The sequence below is a fragment of the Zea mays genome, chromosome 5 (assembly GCF_902167145.1).
Source record: "Zea mays cultivar B73 chromosome 5, Zm-B73-REFERENCE-NAM-5.0, whole genome shotgun sequence".
Taxonomy (NCBI): Eukaryota; Viridiplantae; Streptophyta; class Magnoliopsida; order Poales; family Poaceae; genus Zea; species Zea mays.
In genome coordinates, this window is record NC_050100.1 from 109,332,095 (window position 1) to 109,354,218 (window position 22,124).

Here is a 22,124-nt window from a genome sequence, read left to right on the forward strand (position 1 = left end):
TTGTCTATAGTCTCATGGCAAGTGCTTAGCTCACTAGATAGTTTTTCACATTTTTCTACTTCTAGAGCGTAAGCATTTTTAACTTTAACATGCTTCTTGTTTTCTTTAATAAGGAAGTCCTCTTGGGAGTCCAAGAGATTATCCTTTTCATGGATAGCGCTAATCAATTCATTTAATTTCTCTTTTTGTTGCATGTTTAAGTTGGCAAAAAGAGTACGTAAATTATCTTCCTCATCACTAGCATTATCATCGCTAGAGGACTCATATCTAGTGAAGGATTTGGATTTAACCTTCTTCTTTTTGCCGTCCTTTGCCATGAGGCACTTGTGGCCGACGTTGGGGAAGAGAAGGCCTTTGTTGATGGCGATGTTGGCGGCGTCCTCGTCGGAGGAGGAGTCGGAGGAGCTCTCGTCCGAGTCCCACTCGTGGCATATGTGGGCGTCGCCACCCTTCTTCTTGTAGTATTTCTTCTTCTCCTTTCTTCTCCCCTTCTTGTCGTCGCCCCTGTAACTGACACTAGAAATAGGACATTTTGCTATAAAGTGACCGGGCTTACCACACTTGTAGCAAACCTTCTTGGAGCGGGGCTTGTAATCTTTCCCCCTCCTTTGCTTGAGGATTTGGCGGAAGCTCTTGATGACGAGCGCCATTTCTTTGTTGTCGAGCTTTGAGGCGTCGATTGGTTGTCTACTCGGTGTAGACTCCTCCTTCTTCTCCTCCGTCGCCTTGAATGCGACCGGTTGTGCTTCGGACGTGGAGGGATCATCTAGCTCGTTGATTTTCTTTGAGCCCTTGATCATATACTCAAGGCTTACAAAATTCCCGATTACTTCCTCGGGAGTCATTAGTGTATATCTAGGATTACCACGAATTAATTGAACTTGAGTAGGGTTAAGGAAAATAAGTGATCTAAGAATAACCTTAACCATCTCGTGGTCATCCCATTTTTTGCTCCCGAGGTTGCGCACTTGGTTCACCAAGGTTTTGAGCCGGTTGTACATGTCTTGTGGCTCTTCCCCTTTGCGAAGCCGGAAGCAACCGAGCTCCCCCTCGATTGTTTCCCGCTTGGTGATCTTGGTTAGCTCGTCTCCCTCGTGTGCGGTCTTGAGCACGTCCCAAACTTCCTTGGCGCTCTTCAATCCTTGCACCTTGTTATACTCCTCTCGGCTTAGAGAGACGAGGAGTATAGTTGTGGCTTGTGAGTTGAAGTGCTCGATTTGGGCCACCTCGTCCTCATCATAATCCTCATCCCCTACGGATGGTACCTGTGCTCCAAACTCAACAACATTCCATATACTTTTGTGGAGTGAGGTTAGATGAAATTTCATTAAATCACTCCACCTAGCATAATCTTCACCGTCAAAGGTTGGCGGTTTGCCTAACGGAACGGAAAGTAATGGAGTATGTCTAGAGATGCGAGGGTAGTGTAAGGGAATCTTACTAAACTTCTTGCGCTCATGGCGCTTAGAAGTGACGGATGGCGCGTCGGAGCCGGAGGTGGATGGCGATGAGGTGTCGGTCTCGTAGTAGACCACCTTCCTCATCTTCTTTTTCTTGTCCTCACTCTGATGCGACTTGTGGGAAGAGGGTTTCTTCTCCTTCCCCTTCCCTTTGTTGCGGGACTCTCCCGATGAAGCTTTCCCGTGGCTTGTAGCGGGCTTGTCGCCGGTCTCCATCTCCTTCTCGGCGTGTTCTCCCGACATCACTTCGAGCGGTTAGGCTCTAATGAAGCACCGGGCTCTGATACCAATTGAAAGTCGCCTAGAGGGGGGTGAATAGGGCGAAACTGAAATTTACAAAGTTAATCACAACTACAAGCCGGGTTAGCGTTAGAAATATAATCAAGTCCGCGAGAGATGGTGCAAAACAAATCGCAAGCGAATAAAGAGTATGACATGCGGATTTGTTTTTCCGAGGTTTGGTTTTAGCAAACCTACTCCTCGTTGAGGTGGTCACAAAGACTGGGTCTCTTTCAACCCTTTCCCTCTCTCAAACGATCCCTCGGACCGAGTGAGCTTCTTCTTCTCAAACACTTGGAACACAAAGTTCCCGCAAGGACCACCACACAATTGGTGTCTCTTGCCTCAATTACAAGTGAGTTTGATCTCAAGAAAGATTGTGAAAGAAAAGAAGCAATCCAAGCGCAAGAGCTCAAAAGAACACAACAAATCTCTCTCACTAGTCACTAAAGCTTTTGTGGAATTGGGAGAGGAATTGATCACTTGGGTGTGTCTTGTATTGAATGCCTAGCTCTTGTAAGTGGTTGGAAGTGTGAACACTTGGATCACTTGAATGTGGGGTGGTTGGGGGTATTTATAACCCCAACCACCAAACTAGCCGTTTGGTGGAGGCTACTGTCGCATGGCGCACCAGACAGTCCGGTGCGCCACCGGACACTGTCCGATGCGCCAGCCACGTCACCAGGCCGTTGGGTTCCGACCGTTGGAGTTCTGACTTGTGGGCCCGCCTGGCTGTCCGGTGGTGCACCGGACAAGCATTGTAGGCTGTCCGGTGTGCCACCCGCGCGTGCTCTTGCAGTCAACCGTTGGCGCGAAGTAGCCGTTGCTCCGCTGGCTCACCGGACAGTCCGGTGTGCACCGGACAGTCCGGTGTGCACCGGACATGTTCGGTGAATTATAGGGGAGCGGAAATCCGAAGCTGACGAGTTTAGAGTCGCTCTCCTATGGAGCATCGGACACTGTCCGGTGTGCACCGGACATGTCCGGTGAATTATAGCGAAGCGCCTCTGAAAATTCCCGAAGGTGCGAAGTTTGGCTTGGAGTCCCCTGGTGCACCGGACATTGTCCTGTGGTGCACCGGACACTGTCCGGTGGCACACCGGACAGTCTGGTGCGCCAGACCAGGGCTGCCTTCGGTTATCCCTTGCTCACTTTGTTGAACCCAATTCTTGGTCTTTTTATTGGCTAAGTGTGAACCTTTGGCACCTGTAGAACTAATAGACTAGAGCAAACTAGTTAGTCCAATTATTTGTGTTGGGCAATTCAACCACCAAAATCAATTAGGAAATAGGTGTAAGCCTAATTCCCTTTCACATATATTCCACAAATTTAATACAAAATAACAGTACACCATGCAATAGAATGTGATAAATAAGCAGACGTTTGGCGCAGGGCTCACACCTACGACTAAGCGAGAAAGAGGGAATAATGGTCAAGGAGCGATTACGTTATTCGATTATAAATAAGAGAACTCGTCTAACAGAACATTATTAATTTGGCCATCGTGCTATGCATAGGGTAAAATCATGTTCCATGTTTAATCATTATAAACAGACCAAAGTAAATTTAAAAGTATTGTCGCGCGGCGAAACGCGCGACACAACACTTAAACTGAATCAAGAATAAATCGACTCGTTGCGCGATGGAGTGGGCCACGAGGCACTTGCATTAATTATAAAAAATAAAGTCAAGCGTCGCGCGATGGAGCGCACGACAGTATGTGCCATCCAAACTGAATTTAAAATGAAACGTCGCGCGACTGGACACGCGACGCCACACATTAATTAATCTAAAATTAAGATGAATCATCGCGCGACGAAGCGCGTGACGCAGCTCATGAATAAAGGTGAATTTAAAATGTCGTCGCGCGGCGAAGCGCACGACACAGCACATTGACTAAACTAAATTTAAAATGGATTAAACCAGAAGTTAAACGTCGCGCAACTACGGTCGCGCGCACGGGAACGTGCTGCGCGCGCCGGGGCACGCGAGGCCATCGAGGCACGCGAGCCACAGTGGGGGCACGAGAGCCATGGGGCGCGAGGGCGCGGGGCCGCCGAGGCGCGAGGGCGTGGGGCGCGGGAGCCACGGGGGCCGCCAGGGCGTGAGGGCGCAGGGGCGCGAGGTCGCCGGGGCGCGAGGGTGCGGGGGTCACGGGGTCGCCGTGGCGCGAGGGGGCCTGGGGCTGCTGGAGCGCGAGGGCGCGAGGCAGCAGGGGCCGCAGGACGCGCGCGCGCAGGGGAAAAGAGAGGGGCGCGCAGGGAGGGAGAAGGGAAGGCAGAGAGGAAGGGAGAGGGAGGGGAGAAGAGCTCACCTTGGGGTCCAAATCTGGCGATCACCATCTCCAAAACCTAGGGCACAACGGGGAAGAGAGGGAGATGGAGGAGAGGATGTTGCTGCGCGGGAAAAATTGAATGAGGGGAAAGGGAGAGAAGGGAGCGGGCATGCGCATGGGGAGGGGCAGGGCGCCAAGGGCACGCGGGCTAGGGCTGGGCCGAGCTGGGCCAGGCCAGGCTGGGCCAGGCTAGGTCGCGTCGCGGGTCAAAATCCCACGACACGCACAACCACTGATCGGAGTCCAATCACGAATCGAAATCCAAAATGAGACGAGGCGAACACGCGATTAAACACGACATCAGAAAAAAGAAATATGCTTCGGCATGATGCAACACCCATGTCAACTTAGGTTTTTGTTTACATGCAACACGGACAGCAGTCGCTATGCTGCTTTGAAATTGGGAAGAAGGAGCGAAACGAGAAGAGAAAAGGTAGTAACGCCTGAATTTGGTGAGCATTAAAGAAGAAAAAAGTTCTACCCCCAAATTCTGGGCGTTACAAACCTATCCCCGTTAAAAGAATCTCACCCTCAAGATTCAAGGATGGCCAGCAAAGAGTTCAGGATACTTGGCCATCAGATCATCTTCACGCTCCCAGGTTGCTTCTTCCTCAGAGTGGTGACCCCATGTGACTTTGCACATTGTGATAGTTTTCCTCCGGGTGACCCTATCTGCAGTCTCAAGAATCTGCACTGGCTTCTCTATGTAGGTCAAGTCTTCTTGGACTTCCAGACCTTCCACTGGCAATTGCTCTTCTGGCACACACAGACACTTCTTCAACTGAGACACATGAAAGACATCGTGCACCGCTGACAAACCTTCTGGCAGACTGAGCTGATAGGCCACTTCTCCACGCTTTGCGAGAATTTGATACGGACCAACATAGTGGGGTGCTAGCTTGCCTTTGACTCCAAATCTTCTGACTCCTCTGATAGGCGATACCTTGAGATAGACAAAATCTCTGACTTCAAAACTCAGCTCTCTCCTTCTTGTGTCTGCATAGCTTCGCTGCCTTGATTGCGATATCTTCAGGTTCTCCTGAACCATATAGTTCTCTTCAGCTTCGAGCAAAATGTCTGGTCCAAACACTTGCTTTTCTCTAGGCTGATCCCATTGCAACGGAATTCTACAACTCCTTCCGTAAAGCGCCTGAAATAGTGACATCTTCAAGTTGGCCTGGTAACTGTTGTTATAGGAGAATTCTGCATAAGGTAATCTCTTATCCCATCCGGACTGATCTTGCAATGCAAAGGCTCTCAACATATCTTCAAGGATTTGATTAGTTCTTTCAGTCTGACCGTCTGTCTACGGATGATAAGCTGAACTGAAATTCAGATGTGTACCCAAGGCTTCATGCAATTGCTGCCAGAAATGAGAGGTGAACTGCGTCCCTCTGTCTGACACTACCTTCTTTGGTACACCGTGAAGACAAACGATCTGGGACATGTACAACTCTGCCAATACTGCACTGTTGTAGCTACTCTTGACAGGTATTAACTTGGTTAAGCGGTCCACCACTACCCAAATGGAATCGTAGCTAGCTCAAGTGCGAGGCAATCCGACTATGAAGTCCATCTCAATTTCATCCCATTTTCACTAAGGAATTCGCAACGGTTGCAACAATCCAGCTGGCCTCTCATGCTCTGTCTTGATCCTTTGACAACTATCACATATGGCCACGTGCTCTGCGATCTCCCTTTTCATTCCGTACCACCAGAATTTCTTCTTCAGATCCTGATACATCTTCTCACTTCTATGGTGTATAGAATAAGCTAACACATGGGCTTTCTTGAGGATCAACTCCCGAGTGGACTGGACATTGGGAACACACAAACGGTCCTTGAACCATACCACACCTTCGGCATCTTCCCGAAAACCTTTACCTCTTCCTTCCAGAATCAGTTGCCGAATTTCACTGATCTTCTCATCATTCTTCTGTGCCTCTTTGATCTCCTGCTCTTAGGTGGGTTCTAACTCAACTGTCACTCCTCGCATGTTGTTCAGAAATCCAAGGCTCAACCTGTCAAACTCCTTGGCCAACTCATAAGGCATCGGATCAGCGACCATCGTGTTGACTTGACTTTTCCTGCTCAAGGCATCTGCTACCATGTTCGCTTTGCCTGGATGGTAATGAATCTCCAATTCATAGTCTCTGATCAACTCTAACCATCTTCGTTGTCTCATATTCACCTCCGATTGAGTGAATATGTACTTTAGACTCTTGTGGTCTGTGTAAACATCACACTTCTGCCCATACAGATAATGCCTCCATGTCTTCAATGCATGAACCACTGCTACCAACTCTAGGTCATGGATTGGGTAATTCTTCTCATGAACCTTCAGCTGTCGGGATGAGTAAGCCAGTGTAACAAGCGTCGCAATACGCCGAGAATGGCTTGTGCACATCAGGCAAGACTAAGACAGGCGTTGTAGTCAACTTCTCTTTCAGCACTTCAAAGGCTTCTTGGCACTTCTGAGTCCATTTGAACTCCACTTTGTTGGCTAGCAAAGCTGTCATCGGTTTCACAATCTTTGAAAACCCTTCAATGAATCGCCGATAATATCTGGCCATTCCAATGAAGCTTTTAATTCCTCAGACATCTGTTGGCACTTACCAGTTCAGAATATCTGCCACTTTCTTCGGATCCACAGCCAATCCATCTTTGTTTATTATGTGACCCAAGAACAGGACTTCATCAATCCAAAACTTGCACTTGCTTAACTTCGCATACAGTTGGTGCTCTCGCAATCTCTGCAATACCATCTTCAAATGATCCACATGCTCTTCCTCACTTTGAGAATATATAAGGATATCATCAATAAATACCACCACAAACTTGTCGAGATAATCCATGAATACATTGTTCATCAGATTCATGAAGAAGGCTGGTGCATTCGTTAGGCCAAATGACATAACAATGAACTCATACAACCCATACTTGGTAATGAATGTCGTCTTCAGAATGTCTGAAGGTCGAATCCTGAGCTGGTGATAACCTGACCTCAGATCTATCTTTAAAAACACGCTGGCTCCTCTCAGCTGGTCGAACAGATCTTTTATTCTGGGCAAGGGGTACTTGTTCTTGATTGTGACCTCATTCAGAGCTCGATAATCGATACACATCCTCCTAGTGCCATCTTTCTTCTCCACGAATAGGACAGGGGCGGCCTAAGGCGAGGTGCTTGGCCTGATATAACCTTTCTCTGACAGCTCATCAATCTGCTTCTTGAGTTCAACCAACTCTGGTCTAGATACCCTATAATAAGCTCTTTTAGAAATGGGGGCGGTTCCAGGAAGAAGCTCTATGGCAAACTCAACTTTCCGCTCAGGTGGCATACCTGGTAAGTCTTCCGGGAACACATCTGGAAATTTTGACACAACCTTGATAATTTCAAGTGAATCTAGCTCCTTGCTATCAATAGCCATATGATGACAACCTCCTTTCCTTGGCTCAGGTGATACTAACTCAGCTACCACTTCTTCTCCTAGTGGGGACACCAACTTAATTGTCCTCTTATCGCAGCTGATAATTGCTTGGTACTTATCTAGCCAATTCATCCCTAGGATGACATGTATTCACTGAGTACCCATTACTATGAGATTAGTGGGAAACGCTATCCCCCTTATTTCCACACTTACATTCAAGCAAATACTATCGGCTCGAATTCTACCACCGGCTGAATCAATTTGAATGGGTGTTGACATGGTAGTTATTGGAAGATTATGCGCTTCTACCCATGATGCAGTAATAAAAAAATGTGTTGCCCCAGTATCAAATAACACTTCTGCAATATGGAAGTCGACTGGAAGCATACCTACTATCATGTCGGGTGTTTCCTGAACTGCTTTAGCCTCCAAATGGTTCAGTCTCCCATGGTTGTAGCGTATCTGGACACGGTTGCCTGCTCCTGGCTGAGACACATTCTGCTTCGCTGGGGCACTAGGGCCTGATTGCTGCTGGGCTACCTTCTTTGGACATTGCATCATCCAATGGCCTTGCTCTCCACAATGGAAACATGCTCTGTTTCCGCCTTGCACTGGGGCTACTTGACTGCTCTAGTTGGTTGTTGGGGCGGGGAGGCGAGGTGCCTGCTGATTCTGCCTCTGGAAGTGACTCCCTCCTGACTGATTGTTCTGGCAATTCTGCTGCTGGTACTAAGGGTACTACCTCTGAAACTGCTGCTGAGGCGGGCGCTAATTCTGCTTCAACTGTTGAGGCGAGTTGCTTGAGAAACGGGGGTGATTGCTGCTTCCAGGGTGAGGTCCACTGATCTTGCGCTTGTGATCCTCCATCTCCTTGCGCTTCTTCTCTATCATGATTGCTCTGTCGATCAGATGCTGGAATGTGGGGAAGGTATGATTCATCAGCTGATAGTGCAGGGGATCGACTAATCCTCTCAAGAAACGATATTGCCTCTTGGCATCTGTGCTAACATCTTCAGGAGCATAGTGAGACAGCTGCAGAAACCTATCTCGGTACTCACTGACAGACATGGGCCCTTGCTTGAGCGCTAGAAACTCCTCCTTCTTCACTGTCATCAGACCTGCTAGAACATGATACAGGTAGAAATTGTCTCTGAATTCCTCCCAGGTGATAGTGTCGGGGTTGGCGTGGGTGGCGAGGTAGGACTCTCACCAAGACTGAGCTGCTCCTCTCAACAAACGGGGACCATACAGAACTTTCTCCCTTTCGTCACACTAAGCAGTGTGCAACTCCCGCTCCATGTTACGTAGCCAATCTTCAGCATCCATGGGGTCAGTAGAGTGAGCGAACACTGGGGGTGACCTCTCATGAATTCAGCACGCTTGTCTCTAGGCATCTGAGGCTGAGGTGGGGGCTGATGCTGCTGCTGCATAGCGGCCAGAGTCTGACCAATGGCTTGAACTGCTTGAGTCTGCATCAAGAACATCTGCTCTATTGTCATCGGGGGCGGTGGTGGCAGCTGCTGCCAGGGTGCCTCATCTTGTGGTGCTCCCTGCTCCTGCTGAGCACGCCTTCCTCCTCTGCGCCTGGTGTCTGACATCTGCAGAATGCAATCACACATCAGAACCGATCTTGCAACTTGCAGCATAAGAAAAGAGTATAGAATTCTTCCACAATACTGAGCAGATAAGCATCTTCACTGACTCCCAACACAGGCAAACACGGCTTCTTAGATAAAGAGGAAAGTAGAATAAAAGGGCTTCCCAACTAGATAACTAATTTTATTAACATTAACAGGTAAACCAAAGTGCAGGGGATGCCCACACTCTGGCGACAGTCATTACAAAGATCCAGATCCATCATAGTTCATCATGACAAACATAAAAACATAGGATAAACAAACTACCCTGTCTAACTATGACTAACTAAGAGTAAGATTAAATCTAAGACTATAACTTCTATTTTAAGCATTAATTACAAGATCCAACGCTGACGATTTATGGTTCTAAATTTATCCTGGTCCTGCAGTCGGGGTTACCATAAGCATGGTGTCCACGCTGAGGTGAGCGCTACGGGTGCTGAGTCCCGACGGGGGCAGGAGAACCATCCACTAGGTGATGATGCTCCACACGCTAAGCCCGCAATTGGGCGATCTCATCATGAGCCCTACTCAGCTCATCTAAAGCATGGTCCAGCTCCGTGTTTAGCACGGTGGCTAGGTTGACTATGCTGCTCAACCTAGGATTGTCCTCACCAACAGGTGAGACAACCACACCTCCTGTGCTGCCAGATGGACGGCGGGGTAATACCTCAGGTTAAGACCATCGGCCACCCCACCGAACACTGAGCAGTAGTGCGAAAGCGCACGCCGTGCGGCATCTTGCATGGCCGCCTCAGCTGAGTCCCGCTTAGAAATAGAGTAATGTTCTGAGCAGACCTCCGCACCCCGGAGACTATTCTCCGACTGCGCACCAAGCAAGTCGCCTTCCAGCGGTCCATGTAAACCCCGCGACTATGCTGGAAGACAACACAGCGATACTCGATAGACCAGGTACGCCGGTCAAGTGCCTGGCATAGCAAAGTGTCGAGCGCATCGTGAAAGTGACATCCGCGAGCGGCGTCACGAGTGATGGGTCGAGCAACCCATCCCTCTGGCTCCTGTTCCTCGGAAAGGTCGGTGCTGTGGCCCGAGCTGCTGTCGTTGCCTCCATCGTCGGGGTCTCCTCCAACAGCTACTCCAGTGGCCGGGACGCCCAGTGGTGGTGCAGGGGGTGCCTCCAGCGGGGGCACAAGAGAGTAGCTCCTCACAGACTCTACCTCCTACTGAACCGAGGAAGAAGAGCCCTGCTGCTCCAACTCCTGTCGCCGACGCTCCTGCTCCTCATGCAGGCGGTGGTGCAGCCTCTCTAAATGGCTAGACTAACCAGTCACCAAACGGTGAAGCGGATGCTCCGTGAGACGAGAAGGCAAGAAAGGAATGGCTGACTTCCGTGGAGTGTGTCTAAGATGAGCCATCTACAAAAGACATAGTAAGCATAAGAGTGAGAATAGAGCTAATATGACCAGCAAGTAAACCATAAAAAATAGGAATTAGAATGAAACAAATTTTTTAGCAAGGTATAATATATATAGCAGAACATAGGTTTGGTCGATATGACCAACTTTTGAAGGGATACCAAAGTCAAGGTGATAATATGGGTCCTACAGTCAGCACGGCTTTGATACCATCTAGGTCACACCCGGTTTTAGAAGGCAAACCGAATGCGAACCATGTATGTGCTAGGATCAGCAATTCACGTACACAGCAGTTACATAACTGGACATCATCACACAGTGCTCAAATAATAACATAAAAGAAGGTATAATAGTCGATTACATCATGATGTCCGAGACATCCACATAGTCTTTAACAATTATCGAAGTGCGGAAAAGAAACGTAGATAAACACGGCCTTCACAGGTAGCCGACTGGGGGTTTGCCGCTAACCCACGCCTAGAACTCATCGTACTCCTGGAACTCCTAGAAGTCCTCCTCCATGACTTCATCTTCTCCTGAGAAGTGGTTGCAACGAGGACAACCTGGGGGTTTGGTGTGTAAAGCAAGGGTGAGTACACATCAACATACTCAGCAATATGTCCTGTTTGGCTGTAGTGGACTAGCTTTATGTGGGGTTAAGTCAAGTAGTTGTTTTTAGTTGGTCAGGTTATTATTACTAGTAGAAAGCCAGGTTTTAGCATTATCCCAAGTTGTTAATCCCAAAGTACCCTTTCCAAACAGAAAGAATACCACTTACCATTACCATAAGCATAACCACAACCATTATCCTCGTCATCACCTGTCAACCAAACATCTCTGATCAAAGTATCTCTAATCGATGGAGCTCTCTTGCCCGCTCATAACCGCGAGCATGACTGATATATCAGTTTCATAACACTCTGCAGAGGTTGCGCACTTTACCCACAAGTCGTGATTCCCTCTTGCCTCGAGCCGATCAAACCCTTAAACACTACCAAGGTGAATAGGTAGGGTTTCACTATGTAGCCTTTACAAAGATTCCCTGAGGCTGTAGTCGCCCGTTAGGTTTCCTAAATGTACCACACTCCTCCCCAACGGGCAAACCAACCTTGGTAGAGTGAGCCGCATACCCGGAGCCCCATTGACGGCACGACGGCGAAGCGAACTACACCCCAATTCCTCTAATTATTCAGCTGAGGGCGTCCCATTCCACCCTCATGTTTGCACTATTTTTCCCGGGCGGTCATCCAACGAACCAGTCCTTATGGAGAGGCATTCCAGAAACAGCTCGAGTCCCCTTAAATGCCACAAGTATATCATCATAATCAAAAGGGAAAACAGTGTATCATAAATATTCTCATCATGTTCATTGATTAATGTGAAGCACTAGCATGAGGCTAAACCAAAATAACCCAACCACCATAGGTAAACAAGGACAACATAAACCAAAAGCTAGTCAATCCTTAAGTATAAATTGTGTAAATGCGAGGAGTGAATTATAAGAATGAATAGGACATAGATGGGTCAAGGGACACTTGCCTTCACCAACCAGCTGCTGCTCAGGGTCTTCACCTGCAACTCCTTCGGACTCCACCAACTGACCATTATCAATACGAGTTCAAGAATACATTCCACATATTTAATATAAAAGAACACTACACCATACAATAGAATGTAATAAATAAGAAGACGTTCGGCGCAGGGCTCACACCTACGACTAAGCGAGAAAGAGGGAATAACGGTCGAGGAGCGATTAAGTTATGCGATTATAAATCAGAGAACTCGTCTAATAGAACAGTATTAATTTGGCCATTGTGCTATGCATAGGGTAAAATCATGTTCCATGTTTAATCATTATAAACAGACCAAAATAAATTTAAAAGTATTGTCGAGCGGTGAAACGCGCGACACAACACTTAACTGAATTAAGAATAAATCGACTCGTTGCGCGACGGAGCGCGCCACGAGGCACTTGCATTAATTATAAAAAATAACGTCAAGTGTCACGTGATGGAGCGCACGATAGCATGCTCCATCCAAACTGAATTTAAAACGAAATGTCACGCGACTAGACGCGCGACGACACACATTAATTAATCTAAAATTAAGATGAATCGTCACGCGACGAAGCGCGCGACGCAACTCATGAATAAAGGTGAATTTCAAATGAGTCATCGCGCGGTGAAGCGCGCGACGCAGCACATCGACTAAACTAAATTTAAAATGGATTAAACCAAAAGTTAAACGTCGTGCCACTACGGTCGCGCGCGTGGGAACGTGCTGCACGCGCCGGAGAAACGTGAGCCGCGCCGGGGCACGCGAGGCCATCGGGGCACGCGAGCCACACCGGGGGCACGCGAGGCCATGCCGGGGCACGCGCAAGGGCTGCCGGGGCGTGCAGGGCCGCGGGGAGATGCGGGCCACCGCTGGGGCACGACGCGGGCCCAACAGGGGGGCACGGCCGCCGGGGCGGGCGAGCCGTCGGGGGCGCGTGCAGGGGGCGGGGCACGACCGTCGGGCAAGGCGAGACGCCTGGGGGGCACGAGGGCACTGGGGTGCGAGGCTGTCGGGGCGCGGGGGTGCGGGGCTGCGGGGCCGCCGGGGCGCGAGGGCGCGGGGGTCTCGGGGGACGCAGGACGCGCCCGCGCTGGGAAAATAGAGGGGTGCACAGGGATGGAGAAGGGAAGGGAAAGAGAAAGGGAGAGGGAGGGGAGAAGAGCTCACCTTGGGGTCCAAATCCGGCGATCACCGTCTCCAAAACCTAGGGCACAACGGGGAAGAGAGGGAGATGGAGGAGAGGAAGTTGCTGCGCGAGAAAAAATGAATGAGGGGAAAGGGAGAGAAGGGAGGGGGCGCGCATGGGGAGGGGCAGGGCGCCAGGGGCGCGCGGGCTAGGGCCGGGCCGAGCTGGGCCAGGCCGGGCCAGGCCAGGCCGGGCTGGGTCGCGTCGCGGGTCAAAATCCCACGACATGCACAACCACTGATCGGAGTCCAATCGCGAATCGAAATCCGAAACGAGACAAGGCGAACACGCGATTAAACACGACATTAGACAGAAGAAATATGCTTCGGCATGATGCAACACCAATGTCAACTTAGGTTTTTGTTTACACGCAACGGACACAAGTCGTTATACTGCTTTGAAATTAGGAAGAAGGAGCTAAATGAGAAGAGAAAAGAGAGTAACGCCTGAATTTGGTGAGCATTAAAGAAGAAAAAATTCTACCCCCAAATTCAGGGTGTTACAACATTATGCACAGCAGACAGTGATTCTGGCAACCGAAGTCTGTACGCAACTTGCCCACATCGCTCAAGAATAGGGAACGAGCCAATGTATCGGGGTGCTAACTTCCCTTTAACCCCGAATCGACTAACACCCTTCATTGGTGATACTTTCAGGTACACATGATCGCCGGCTTGAAAAACCAATGTTCGACGTCATTTATCCGCATAATTTTTCTGCCGTGCTTGAGCTTTTCTCAAGTTATGTCTTATGTGTTGGACCTTTCCTTCTATTTGTTTAACCAAATCAGTCCTGAAAACCACCGTTCTCCTAGTTCCGACCAATTCAAGGGTGTTCTGCATCGTCGTCCGTACAGAGCTTCAAACGGTGCCATTTTAATACTCTCTTGATAACTGTTATTATAAGAAAATTCTGCCAGCGGCAGACAATCATCCCATTTTTGTGGAAACTCCAAGACACAGGCTCGTAGCATATCTTCCAATATTTGATTTACCCTTTTAGTTTGTCCACTCGTCTGAGTATGATAGGCCAAACTGTGGAGCAATTTAGTGCCCAAAGATTTGTGCAGCTCTTTCCAAAACTTGGATACAAATTACGGTCCCCGGTCTGACACTATCGTCTTTGGAACTCCATGCAAACTGAGAATACGAGCAATGTACAACTGAGCATAAACAACAACTGGGTGATCTGTTTTAACAGGAAGAAAACGTGTTGTCTTTGTAAGCCGGTCAATTATGACCCAAATAGAGTCAAATCCTTTAGCTTTCTTGGGTAATCCCACAATGAAATCCATACTGATGTCTTCCCATTTCCAGGTTGGGATTGACAATGATTGTAAAGGTCCACCAGCTTTCATATGTATCGCCTTGACACGTCTACAAGTGTCACATTTTGCCACATAGCAAATGATTTCAATCTTCATCTTAGTCCACCAATAATGTTGTTTCAAGTCTTGGTACATATTAGTGCTTCCAGGGTGAATGGAATACCGACTAAGATGAGCTTCGTCCAGGATTTGTTGACGGATGATATAGCTGAGGTGCCCGATCTTTCGGTGAGTGGAGATAATTCCGATTTGGCGGAAGATGACCCTTGCGATCCGACTACGACGAGCAAGCCCGAGGCCAGAATCGATCAAATCAAATCTATTTATCAGTTTTACCTTTTTGTTCCTTCTGAAATCAAGTTGAAGGCTCCTGTTTTACTTGCTACACGTGCTGATTTTGATGATCTACATGGTGCTCATTTGCCATGCTATGCACTTGTATGCTCTAGTGTCCTCATTTCACTTGATGATGCACCATCTTTGGATATTCCCCCTATGGTTGCTTACCTTTTGCAGGAGTACGATGATGTCTTTCCCAAAGACTTACCACCGGGTCTCCCACCGCTTCGTGGCATTGAGCACCAGATCGACCTCATCCCCGGCGCACAGCTTTCGAACCACGCACCGTACCGTACAAATCCGGATGAGACGAAGGAAATTCAGCGCCAGGTACAGGCGTTGCTTGACAAGGGATACATTCGTGAGTCTCTTAGCCCTTGCTTTGTTACTGTGTTACTTGTTCCCAAGAAAGATGGGTCATGGCATATGTGTGTAGACTGTCGTGTTATTAATAACATCACTATTCGTTATCGATATCATATACCACACCTTGATGATATGCTAGATGAGCTTAGTGGTGCCATTATTTTCACTAAGATTGATTTGCGTAGTGGTTCCCACCAGATTAGAATGAAACTGGGTGATGAATGGAAAACGGCTTTTAAAATGAAATTTGGTTTATATGAATGGTTGGTTATGCCGTTTGGATTGACTAATGCTCCCAACACTTTTAAGCGAGTGATGAATGAAGTTCTGAGGCCCTTCATAGGATTGTTTGTGGTTGTTTATTTTGATGATATCCTTATTTACAGCAAATCTAAGAAAGAGCATTTGGAACATTTAAGTGTTGTTTTTGATGCATTGCGTGCTGCCCAGTTATTTGCTAACATGGAAAAATGCATCATTTCACACGACGTGTCTCGTTTCTTGGTTATGTTGTTACTCCATAGGGCATTGAGGTGGATAGCAGCAAGATTGCTGCCATTCGGGAGTGGCCTACACCGACGACGGTCACACAAATTCGGAGTTTTCTTGGACTTGCCGGTTTCTACCGCAGATTTATTCGTGATTTTAGCTCCATTGCAGCGCCTCTACATGAGCTTACAAAGAAAGATGTGCCGTTTGCTTCGAGTGATTCGCAGGAGGTAGCATTCAGCACTTTGAAAGATAAGTTAACCCAAGCTCCCCTATTGCAATTGCCTGATTTTAATAAAGTGTTTGAGCTTGAATGCGATGTTAGCGGTATTGGGCTAGGTGCTGTTTTGTTACAAGAAGGAAAACCAGTTGCTTATTTTAGTGAAAAATTAAGCGGTGCTAGTCTGAAATATTCTACTTATGATAAGGAGCTTTACGCTTTAGTGCGCACTTTGCATACATGGCAGCACTATCTTTGGCATCGTGAGTTCATAATTCATTCTGATCATGAGGCTTTAAAACATATTCGTACCCAAACAAATCTGAACCGTCGTCATGCTAAATGGGTAGAATTCATTGAGTCTTTTCCTTACATTATTAAACACAAGAACGGGAAGGACAATGTTATTGCTGATTCTTTGTCTCGTCGTTATACCATGCTGTCACAGTTAGATTTTAAAATCTTTGGTTTGCACACTATGAAAGATCAATATGTTGACGATGCTGATTTTAAAGATGCTTTCGTCCGTTGTATTAATGGGAAACCATGGGGCAAATTTCACATACAGGATGGGTTCCTGTTTCGCGCTAACAAGCTGTGTGTTCCAGCTAGCTCGGTTCGTCTTTTGTTGTTACAGGAAGCGCATGGAGGCGGTCTCATGGGGCACTTTGGCGTCTACAAGACACATGAGGTGTTGGCTGCCCACTTCTTTTAGCTTCGGATGCGCGCTGATGTTGAGCGCCTTGTTGCACGCTGCACTACTTGTCAGAAAGCTAAGTCACGGTTGAACAACCATGGTTTGTATATGCCTTTGCCTGTTCCTACTTCCCCTTGGATTGATATTTCGATGGATTTTGTTTTGGGATTGCCTAGAACTAAGAAGGGGAGGGATAGCATTTTTGTGGTTGTTGATCGATTCTCCAAAATGGCTCATTTCATACCTTGTCATAAGACTGATGATGCTAGCAATGTTGCTGAATTGTTTTTTAGAGAGATTATTCGTTTGCACGGTATTCCCAATACAATAGTCTCGGATCGTGATGCTAAGTTTCTCAGTCATTTTTGGAGATCTCTGTCGAATAAATTGGGAACTAAATTGTTGTTTAGCACCACTTGTCACCCTCAGACTGATGGTCAAACTGAGGTAGTTAATCGAACTTTGTCTACCATGCTTAGGGTTGTTTTAGACAAAAAATTGAAACGTTGGTGTTGGGGGCCTTCGGCTTCCGAAGGTCCTCAAAAACATGATTTAACAATGTTTTTGGAGTGCCATGTGTGAACAGGTATCTTCGGACCCGAGTTAAAACCACAACGTGAAGAAGCACAGAAGGGGTACGAAGGACGGCGTGGAGCCGAACTGTGTGTAGAAGAGCTTTGGCATGATAGCGGAAAGGGAAACCAACTTAAAGATGAAAAGGCTATTTAGACCTTGATGAATTATTATAGAGTTATTAGCAGATGTAAAGGGCATAGGTGTAATTTTACATGGGTTGCGTCCTGTGCCTATAAATAGATGAACAGTAACCCTGTACTATTCACGCTGACTTGGCATTTGCTTTTGCATCACGCTTGTACCTTTGCCTTCTTTCAAGTCAAAGGTATATTTATAACCCGATGTCATTTCTATTTTTCCATAGCAATAAAATAGAAATGAGTTAATAATAATACATAATTATTTATGTTATCTTTTATATTCCATGTAATTCCTTCTTCATTATGATATGTAATGTTTATGGAGATATGTCCTTCATCACCTTCGTCCAAAAATCATTATATCTCAAGGGAAATAATGCTTCGAAGGACGAAGGACTTTAACGTTTAACATTTTCTGTGTTGCCTTGTTCTTAACTCTTAGCATTTGAGAACAAGTCCCCAACATTGGCGCCCACCTCCGGTGAACTCACTTCCACTTTTTGAGCTTCGAACACCTTCGGCAAGCATCGACCTTCGTCATGCCGCCAAAGAAAGCTTCAGCGACAGGGGCTGCAGCTCTGCAGCCGCTGGACCCGAACCAGGAGACCCTTTCTCTTCGAGAGACCCGAAGCCAGAAGAGGAAGGCCACCAGTCCAACGCCCCATGAGGACGACTTGGACCAAGAGATCAGGAATATGGAGATGCTCCATCAGCAAGTACAAAGGAAGAATGAAAAGATGGCTCGGCTAGCTGATCTACAAAGGCAAATAGACGAAGCCTCTGAAGAAGTTCGTCATCTTGCTCAAGATGAGCAAAATCGAAGGCCTCGGCACAGAGAGCTTCATCAAGAGGGCTTCTTCAATGAGGATGACTGGTATGAGGATTTTCATCATGGAAATTTTGCTTTTGATGATGCTTCTCCTCTGTCAGTAGAACTGCAGGCTACACCTTGGCCTCCGTCTTACAAGCCAGCCCAGCTCCCCATGTATGATGGACACTCAGATCCAAAGCAGTTTCTGATGAGTTACGAAGCAACAATATCTTCCAATGGCGGTAACACAGCGGTCATGGCGAAATCTTTCGTCATGGCAGTCAAAAATGTTGCACAAACCTGGTACTCCTCTCTTCGGCCAGGAACAATCACATCATGGCAAAAGCTGAAGGACATGTTGGTCACCAGTTTTCAAGGGTTTCAGACAAAGCCAGTTACCGCTCAAGCTTTGTTCCAATGCACGCAAGATCAAGAAGAATACCTCCAAGCGTATGTCCGAAGGTTCTTGCGCCTGAGAGCACAAGCGCCAACAGTGCCCAATGAAATTGTCATTGAGGCCATGATTAAGGGGCTTCAGCCAGGACCATCAGCCCAATACTTCGCCAGGAAGCCCCCTCAGACCCTGGAGAAAATGCTTCAGAAGATGGATGAATACATCCGCGCCGACAATGACTTTCGACAGAGAAGGGAGGAAGCTTACAGGTTCTCCGAAATGGCCAGGGGCTTCGGAGGGAGAATCCATCCTAGGCATGTCAGATCCATTCATTCCACTCAGAATGACGACAGGGGATGTCAGCAGCACAGGCCGCAATATTCCTCCCAGGCTTCGGGGCAGCAACAGAGTTATCCTCGGCCCCCATCTCCAAGGGGCAGAGGCGCCAGGGGCTTCGGAGGAAGGTTTGGGGATCAGCCTAGAAAAATTTATTGTTTATTCTGTGGTGAGGACAAGGGCCACACTACCAGGATGTGCCATGTCACCATCCAGAAATAGAAAGAGATAGCAGAAGCTACAGCCCAACAGAGCCAGCCGAAGCAAGTTATGCATACTGCTTCGTACCATTCTCCGTATATTCTAGAGTATGTGGGTAACCACCCTGCAGCTTCTGTTGCTTCGGCAAGCCAACCTCAGGCATCTTGGCAACAGCCTCCACCACCAATGCAACGAGACCAGCAGCCAGAAGGGAGTCAGCATACTCACCACCAACGAGACTTCAGGGAGGAGTCCGAAGCTCGCACAGTCAATAGTACTGTGCCAGAATCGAAGCACATCTACTAACAGATATCCTACCTCGGCAACAGTTTTTGCACTCAGTATCATTTTCTTTTTAATAAGGAACAATTATTGAAAGCTTAAGTGTTTTTTGTCGTTTTCAATTTCTTGTAATAGCTTCGTTTTGCCATAGTAAAAATATACCTTCTTCACAGAATAACGGAGTTCAAAAAAAAAGTTGCCGAAGCAAAAGAATTCATGGTTACAAGGAGAATCTCTGAAATAACAAAAAATCGTTCTAAGGAACGCAACGTAAGTTTCCCGAAGCATCAAAAAGTCGTTCCTAAGGGAGCGCAGCGTAAGTTTTTTGCTCAAAAGTCGTTCCAAAGGGAATGCAGAGCTTACAGCGAAAAATAAACGCTGATACCGCCGAAGTAGAAGGCGAAGAAGCTCCTAAGGGAGGCTTACAGCGAAAAATAAACGCTGATACCGCTGAAGTACAAGGCGAAGAAGCTCCTAAGGGAGGCTTACATCGAAAAATAAACGCTGATACCGCCGAAATAGAAGGCGAAGAAGCTCCTAAGGGAGGCTTGCAGCGAAAAGTCAGTGCTGATCTTCAGCACAAATATCATTTTGCATAACATCGCATCATCACATCATTTGCATAGCATAACATCATACATCATATTGCATCAATGAGGCAAGAAGGGGTTCAACGTTGATCTTCGGAGATTGTTTCGAAGAAGCAGTGCCAAGGCACAAAATAATTATTGAAGAAGCATACCTTCGTCAAACTCTAAAATGAAAAGATCTATTGCTTACTGATTTTATGAAGATTGGATGTTTTTACGAAATATGGATATTCTTCACGAAGCATGAAAAGAAGGGAAGGTGTTTTTTCGCCGAAGGCTCAAAAATGGTATGTATGTAAAGTTTCATGCATTGTAAAGAATTAAGTTACAAGCAACTTATATATTACATTCAAAGTTATAAAAATATTACACACTTTGTTCAGCAAATATTACATTCCAAATGTTTTTACAATAACAACTATTCTTCTTTCAAAACTGCTTCCGCAGCTTCGTTCAACAGTCGAGAAACAGCTTCATCTAAAATAGCTTCGGCCATTTTAGTAATTTCTTCCTCCCTCTTTGCTTCTGGGTCAGCCGTTGGCTCGAAGGGCTTTGGGGAAGAAGATAGCTCAGCTGCGATAGAAAACGTAAATAAGTTCGAAGTCGCAAAAATAAAACATAAAGTTAGAAGTCATTAAATAATACCTATTCTCCTTTCTAGTTCCGCAGTTTTTTCGGATGCCTTCATCACTTCTTTTGCATCATGAGAATCTTTTTCACTCTTTTTTATTATCTCGTGTGCCATCTTTCGGCCGCCATTCTCCCAGATGTCAGTAAAGAATTTTCCGCCCACTAAGCTGGCTTCAACCGAAGGGTCTTTTGTATCTTCAATACTTAAAGTAGCTTCGGTTTGAGCCAAAGTTTTCACATGGTCGCAGCTTGATTTCTCCAAAATAGCCATGATTCCTTGGGCACCTGAGAAAGCGCATATATCCCCGCGACCACTCAAAACTTCCTCAAAAGCTTCAGCTTCGTTGCTGATCCAATCAATTGGGCCTTCAGGATCACCTCTTACGAAGTTGTCTTCGTTAGAAAGTGCGCCAACATTGGCGAAGCTAGTTTTTATTTTCTTAACACACTCTATAGACTTTTCATAACACCTTTCCTTGGATGCACGAAGTTCTTCAACATTTTTCTCTAAATTATTTGTCCATTGTTCACTAATTTCTCGTTTAGCTTCTGCAACTGCGCATTTTTCTTTAGCTTCGGCTAACTGTTTCCAAAGATCCTCAATTTCGCGCTTCTGGGCCTCAGCTTGGGCTTTGGAAGCAGCCTCGTCTTCTTTTATTTTATTCACCAATGAATTTAATATTTTATCTTTCTCAAGACCTTCGTTCCTTAGCTCAATTACTTCGGAACGAAGGTTGTTTAAAGCCATGGTGCACCCTTCATCTTCGGCACTTTTTTGCGCTCTAAGGGCATTGCTGAGAATAAGGCCCTGCAAAAGGAATGTGATATTAATAAATAAACACACGAATTTCTAACCACGTAAAAGTGTATTTTCTCACCTTTAAGTTGTTATATGCTAAGCTGTCGGCCAATTCATCTTTTGACAAAACTGAAAGCCCATCTTCTAGAGTTGGGAATCCGAAGCTTCGTGCCATCTCCCGGCAGACAGAGATCTCCTTGTTGTCTGGGAGACAATACAAGAAGTCTTCTTCTCCGCTGCCATCGAATATCAACGCCCCTTTCGGATATTTTAATTTCTGGGCATAATGATGAGCTTCTCGTTTTTCTTCTTCAGATAGTATCTTGCCCGAAGCATGTCGCACAATATAATCAAGCAATTTGGAAGGTGCTTTGGGAGTTGAAGAAAGAATTTTTTCAGACAGAATTTGCTTTAAAGTTTCCTTTCTACTTTCTCCTTCGGTTTCCAAGGATTTTTCTTTGGTAGACTCTGAAGGTCCAATTTTGATTTCAGCCTAGTGCTTTGTAGTTTCGCCTTCAGAGGCTGTTGTTTCAATTTGAGCTTTTTGAGCTTCGGCAACTTTTTTCGGCGTAGAGCTTGAAGACTTTATTGTCTCCATTACATCCAAAACATTAACCATCCTTTTCCTTTTGGGGGTCACAGCCGGACCCTTCTGGGCTTGTGGCACTC